Consider the following 7,499-nt stretch of genomic DNA (forward strand, 5'->3'; position numbering starts at 1 on the left):
CTCAGGTCATCTCCCCCCTAGCCCCTCCCTCATATATATAGGGCGTACTAATGGGCTTCTATCTCATAGGCCCATTAGTAACCCTAATCCCTCTTGGATCAATATCCACTTGGGCCTTTAAACCGTATTGTGATGATGGGCTCTTGGGCATATCACCAACACTTCTCCCTCGGTCCCTCCTGTATACCTACCGTCGGCCTGGCCGGCGGCAGGGCCAAAGGTAGCGATAGCGACAAGACCATGGAGCTGGCGGTGGGCGCATCGGCGGCTACCCTGAAGTCGCTCCTGAGCAACCTTGGGAGCCTCCTCGCTGAGCAGTGCACGCTCATCCGTGGCGTCCGCGGGGACATCCAGTTCATCACCGACGAGCTTGCCAGCATGCAGGCCTTCCTCAGCAACCTGAGCAAGTGCAAGAAGAGCCACGACGACCAGACGGAGGACTGGATAAAGCAGATCCGCGACGTCACCTACGACATAGAAGACTGCATCGACGGCTTCGCCCATAGGCTCCGTCCAGATCCCCGGGGCAGCGGCTGGCTCACCGCCGTTCGCAGAACCCTCTCCGAGATCCGGACGTGGTACACCCGCCGAAATATCGCCGCCCAGATCACAGATCTGAAGAACCGGGCGGAGCAAATCGGCAATCGACGCCGTAGGTACGGTGTCCGCGACCCAGAGCCCGGAAAGGGAAACGGCTTGGCAGCTGGCCTGACGAAACAGGACGCTGCTGACCATCAGGAAATCACATGTGAGCTCGTCCGCATCAAGCAACCAGTGGGGCCTGACGTGGAGCATCTTGGGAAGTGGATCGCTGACAATGACATGAAGAAGCTCCGAGTGCTGTCCGTCGTCGGGTATGGTGGTATGGGGAAAACCACCATCGCGACGGAGATATACCGGAGATTTGGGCCTCAGTTCGACTGCCGAGCGATGGTGACTGTGTCTCAGAACTCCGACCCTGAGATAGTATGGCGGAACATACTGAGTCAGCTGAAGCAGCAGGCCGAAAACGGTGTGAAGGAAGGCAAAGATAGCAGCACGGATTCCACAATGGAGAGGAAAATTCCAGTTGTCGGAAGCATATTGAGCTGCCTTTGGCATCCGTGTCGAAATGAAGAGGACGATGGCAGCACTTGGCAGGGAAGGCCCGGACAAAATCATCAAGCACACCTGGTGGGGAACACATTGAGTCGGGTAAAGAATAATGGTGAGCAGCATGGCACAATCTCGGAGAAGAAGACTACAGTTACCGGAAGCACGTGGAGTCGACTTATTACGCTGCTCTCACGGAAGGAAGGGGTCGATGGAGTGCAGCAAATACAAGCTGAGCTGAGGAGTTCATTTGGGGGATAAGGAGGATAACCATTGCCGGGAAGATGGCCGAGCAAAGTCGGCGTGGGGGGGACTAGAGTATTTGGGGGATTTAGATTATTGTTTATTCTTTCTTTATTGCTTCCTCAAAAGAGATACAATCCCATCCTTATATAGATGGGCTGACTTGACCCTTAAGAAACCAATCTCTAAATTTAGGGAAAATTGGTCTCATACCATCGAAAGATCGCTGTTTCCGTAAAATACCATTAAAACATCTCCGTTCCGTAAAATAGCATCGAAAGAATGAACGTTACCCTAAACTAGCCGTCTGTCACGTTTTCCGCTAACTTCCGTCACGACTTCCGTTCTTCCTTCTTCCTTGCTGCCCCATCACGCCAGCTCGAGCAGGAGCACGGCCACCCCGGACGCCGACGCTGACGAGGGCCCCGCCGCGGTGTGCGTGGACAGGCGCTGCAGCCCTAGGATCCTAGAAGGTGGAGGAAAACATGATAGCAGTGGGGGAACAAAGCCCGCGCACGCCTACTTCATCGACTCGGCTTCTCCTCCTCGGCTCCCTGCTCGCTCGCTCGCCATGCCGCCGAAGCGCGCGTGAGGGGTGGCGGCGGGTGGAAGGGTGGAGCGGTGGCGGCAACCCTGGGGATTCCGCAGCAAGCCGAAGCACGCCGAAGAGCAGCGCAGTGCAAAATAAATGGCAGTGGGATTCCTCGCGCCATTCATCCGCCTTACCGAGCTCACAGTTCTTCGCCAAAATTCATCATCCTCACAGCATCTCCCGTCAATTCCTTGAGCCAGCACCATCAGTGAGCAATCGTGATTCCGTTTGAGCAGAACCCAACCCAAACCACCCTTTGTCGCCTCCGGTCACCATGTTTCCCTGTTTCTGTCCGCCTCCGCGCTGAGGTGAGGTCGCCGGGGAATCGAGCCCTCCCAAGTTTCTAGGCTAGTTTTAGGTGGGAACGGAGTGTTTGTGCAATGCATAGATGGTGTAGGAGGTACTTGTTGGCCCGCTCTGGGCCTAGCTTGGATGGAACACGAGCTCGCCGCGAGCCGCGGCAATGGGGGTCGCCGTCGAGCCCTGTGCTCCGGTGCTTCCAGGACCAGGCTGGCATGCTCCTGGGGGTGCTGTGGTGCCGGTTGGACGGCTGGTTGTTGCCGGGGGGCCTTGGTGTAGTCGGCCGTCGTGCACCGTGGCCGTCCGGCTGCCGGCGAGCATGTTCTCGTCGGTGTCGGGCAGGGCCGCAGGGTTTTAGGGGTCTAGGGAGCGCAGGGGGCTGGGGAGTAGGCCGTGGGCCGGGCTGGTCGTCGTCTCCACTGCGTCGCCGCAGCACGCGCACGCCGTCACCACGCACCGCGTCCGCCGCCGCGAGCTAGCTCGAGGCGGCAGCCTCCGCGTCTGCGTCCGCATCCTCCCCGCTCCGCCAGCACAAGAGCGCCTTTGCCACGCCGCGCCCGCACAAGAGGGGAGCAGAGGGAGGTGAGGTGGAAGAGGAGATGTTTGCCGTGGTGAGGCACGGGAGGAAGCGCTCCTGGAACTGCTTGCCTGTCCCCTGAGCAAAGCAGAAGGGAGAGGAAGTTCACGGAGGAGACGGTGTTTGCACGGAACGTGACAGAATGCTATTTTCAGATGACATTGCATTCTTTCGATGCTATTTTACGGAACGGAGGTCTTTCAATGGTATTTTGCGGAAACGGCAATCTTTCGATGCTATAGGACCAATTTTCCCCTAAATTTATGGAAATAACAAACCAATCTAATCTAATCTTTCCTAATATCTTGACCCTATTACTGTTCACGGCGTGAACAGTACTTCCTACCCATGACACCTTTTTATGATTCAGAGTTATCCTATAAACTGCTTATAAAAAATTAATAATCCTTCTTTTTTAAATTATAAGCCACTTTAACTTTTTTCATTTCATTTATTTTGCTATGTATCTAGACATATATTATATCAAATACATAGTAAAATAAATGTATAAAAAAGTCGAAATGACATATAGTTTGGAACGCAGGCAGTAAATGCTCAGCGCTGGCATGGAAGGTCCACGTACGGGTACAAATCAGCATGCTGGCGAGTGGGGTGGGAATGGTTGGCGGCCGAGGTGGCCTATAGTATTTTTAAAAAATTATAAATAATTTTTCAGTGCCGTTGAAACTGGCGGTGATGTAGATGATTATCATCGGCTCATCGCTGGCAATGGAATCATTTTAAGGTTGTCTTATGTGAAACATTTTAAACTTTAACTATAAATAAATTTTATGGACATGAGTTTGAAAATGTAAAATTGATGTAAGTAGTGTAGTTTTATAAAAGTATTTATTGACTATATTGTATAAATATTGAATAGCAAAACTTAGTGGACAGTTGTTTTTGAGACCATGTTAATATACAAAACGGCTTCCTTTAGGGACATGGAGGAAGTAGTGCATGAGCATGCACGGTTTCAAGGACTAGCCTGGCCTATTTCAAATGTGAGAGTAGTTTCCAATTCAGTAGTACCTAAAGAAAATCCATTGCTGGGTACACGTAAAAACAAGTATGCTACTCTAAAGAAACATTAGTTAGGCATCATACGTGGAATATATACTAATATCCGTCATATATTTTGTGTAGGTACTTGCTATTAATTGATGATGTCTGGTCAGAATCTAGTTGGCTTTATATCAAGAAGTGTTTTCCTGAGAATGAACAAGGCAGCAGAGTAATTGTCACCACAAGGATTCAAGCTGTGGCAGCAACTTGCTCTCCTCGTGATAATAAAGGGCTTCATCTTCTTCATCCAGTTAAATTGCTTGATGATGAAGAAGCCAAAGACTTGTTCCAGAAAACCCTGGAGGAGTGCAAGGGCGCTGGATATAATCAACTAAACCATAGACAAGTCCCAGATAGAGTTTGGAAAATGTGTGGTGGCTTGCCATTGGCCATAGTTACCATGGCTGGTCTTGTAGCATCCGACAAGCAGCAGGGGGGCCACAAAGATTGGAATGAAGTTTGTGAATCTCTGTTTCCAGAGAAAGAAGTATGTCATAAACCGGAGGATTTTATGAGGATAATAAATCATTCCTATCATGATTTGGATAGTGATCTCAAGACTTGCTCTCTATATCTAAGCATATTTCCAAAGGGACGCAAAATCAGTATGAAGAGGCTCACAAGAAGATGGATAGCGGAGGGTTTTGTCAGCGAGAAGCAGGGGTTGAGTGTCGAGGTTTTTGCAGAGACATGCTTTAATCAGCTCATTGAAAGGAAGTTAATACGGCCTGTAGAGCACAACAGCAGTGGAAGGGTGAAGAGTTGCCAAGTCCATGACATGGTTCTTGAGTACCTAATTTCAAAGGCAGCGGAAGAGGATTTTGTTACTGTGGTAGGTAGCCACTGGTCCATGCCAGCACATAGCAACAAGGTCCGTAGGCTTTCCGTCCACAGCAGTGACTCTAAACGTGCACAGCATGAACCTGTCCCACGTCAGGTCACTAACTGTGTTTGAGAGCCTGGACAAACTGCATTTCAAATCACTCAAAACTGGAATGGTACAAGTATTAGATCTTCAAGGCTGCAGAGGTTTTAGGGAGAGCCATGTCAAGGTTTCAGACATAAGTGAAATGGTTCTTCTCAAGTATCTGTGTCTCCGAAGAACGGATGTAAAAAATCTTCCCCGGAATATTCACAAGCTCGAGTACTTGGAGACTATAGATATAAGGGAGACAGAGGTTCAACGGTTGCCTGCAACTGTAGGAAAGCTTAAACAAATAAAGAACATACTTGGTGGAGATAAAAGAGCAAGGAAAACTCTTAAACTTCCTAGAGAATTTAAGGGAACAACGAGAACCTTACGCATATTGTCAGGGGTTGAGATCGCGGAGGGATCAACAACAGCGGCATCAGATCTCAATTACTTCACGGGGCTGAGGAAGTTGGCAATTTACAAGATCCACAAGAGTGAAGATATATTCAAAGATTTGCTGTTCTCTATCCAGTATCTTAGTGGATATTCTCTTCAAACTCTTAAAATTGATGACGAGTCATCTGAATTCCATAAGACCTTGGACTCAATGTCGTCCTACCCAACAGATTTGAGTACTCTTGAGCTGTCTGGCATGTTGCTTAAACTCCCAACGTGGATCAAGGAGCTCAACAGACTTGTCAAGTTAACTCTTTCAGCAACAGCTCTCCGAACAGATAACTTAAAGGTCCTTAGCAATCTAGGTTCACTGTTTTCTCTCACCTTTTCAATCAGTGAAAAGGAGGATCCTGCTTTGGGAGCAATTGTTCAAAAAAATAAGTCTGAATCAGGAGGAAAGATCTTTTTTCCAGCTGGAGAATTCAGTAAGCTCAAACTGTTTCGCATATTTGTTCCTCTTCTTCCATTGCTCCACTTATCAAGGAAGGCAGCACCACAGCTTGAAAGGATTGAACTGCGTTTCAAGAGGTTCGAAGGTCTTAATGGTATTGACAATCTTATAAGTCTCAATGATGTGCTCTTGACAGTTGATGGTAAAAGAAGTGAACCAACAAAGTCAATACTACATGATTTGAAAAAAGCATCAGTATCATCCAAGTACACACTCATTGTCAATGAGGCCCATGATTGATTTGAGTGCAGTCAAGTAAGATATGGTTAGGTATTCATCATGCCTTGGATAAGTTAGGTATTCTCACTAGTATAAAGATGTATTACGATCACTGAAATAATTTGTTGTATGGCGCACTGTTGCATGCATTAACAACTCACGAGATTGATCTGTGCATTTGTATATTTTGGTGTCCACATATTTGTATTATTGTACCCAAAAGTGTTAATTTGTTACTAATGTTTTAAGTACCTAGGAGGGACCCGGTGTTAAGTTTTTTTTATCTTTGTGAGGAACGTGAGCGCCCGATACCTAAAGGCCCAAGAGGCGCAGCAGGTGAATTGGGCCTATTAAAGAGTTTTGCTAAGGCTTACTTGATCTACACTAGAAAAGTCAGAAGCTAGTCTAGCTTGATGTGTGCACCTTTTATTTTCAAATGCCCTCTATACACGCAAACTTACAAAGAGTTTTGCAACACTAGAAAAAACATATTAAGCAGCACTAATACATGAAAGGTAAATCAATACTGCCATCTCAGTCGACACTATAACAGCCAGTTTTGTTAAAACCGGCTGTGATAACTATCACCACCGGTCCGTATTACGAACCAGCGATGCCGGTTTGTATGAACATTGGTATTGATAATTGTCATAGGCGGTTTGCATTACCCACAGACAGTGATAGTCCATCATCACAATTGATTGGCACCACCAACCTTTGATGATAATTTGGTCCGCCTCCTCGCGGATGGCTCGCCGTATGAACTGGCCATGAAAACAGTTTCATCCCTAGCTTATTGTACGATCCGTCAGTGATAATCATGCGGCCGCATAAAAAAATTCATATTTTTTTGAAATAGAGTTAGATGAAAACAAACTTTATACCAAGATCTACAACTTTGTAGTTGATGACTTTTCATTTGTAATCATTTACAGTCCTGGAATTCTGTTTGAAGCTACCAAAATTTGAAATTTTTAGTTAGAAATAATTTATGGTCTCAAATTTGTATATGAAGTTCTGAAATTAATTTTGAGATACAAAATTCTTCCATAGGTGTAGACATTGACAAATTCTTCATTTTCCTGAAACAATGCCCAACATATTAATTGCTTTGAACCTTCAGATTACAACCACATCAAAGGCCAAAACAATGGATACACAGAAGGCTAAAAACTATTCAAATGAAAAAGGCAATGAATACCAATATACAAAATTGAAAAGCAAAATATAGGACCAATTTTCCTTTTACTACTCCAAATGGCCCAGCATGCCACACTTCTGACAGCAATACAACACACTTCTGACAACCTTAGTGCCTTTTTGGAGACTTCCATAGCTCTAGATCCACCAAAACATATCCATATCCATTTTTTCGAGCCAAACTCCACCAACTCCACTATGGATGGGATCCATCAAATTCAATGGCGGATCTAGGAATAGATCAGGGGGCTGAGTTTTTCCCGCTCTCTTTCTTTCTTCTTCCTCCCTTTCTTCCTCATTCTTACTCCTCAAAAATAGAGGGGGCCTCCATTTTTTGTGGGGGTCTACGGGGGCTGGAGGCCCCCTAGACACACCGCTAGCTCCGCCCTGA

The 7,499-nt window shown here is 46.8% G+C and overlaps 1 pseudogene; it reads left to right on the top strand.

The window, feature by feature from the left end:
- Positions 1–240: 240 nt before the first annotated feature.
- LOC120694184 lies at positions 241–6,062 on the top strand (annotated as a pseudogene).
- The last annotated feature ends 1,437 nt before the right edge of the window (positions 6,063–7,499 follow it).

The sequence above is a fragment of the Panicum virgatum genome, unplaced genomic scaffold (genome assembly GCF_016808335.1).
Source record: "Panicum virgatum strain AP13 unplaced genomic scaffold, P.virgatum_v5 scaffold_4026, whole genome shotgun sequence".
Lineage (NCBI taxonomy): Eukaryota > Viridiplantae > Streptophyta > Magnoliopsida > Poales > Poaceae > Panicum > Panicum virgatum.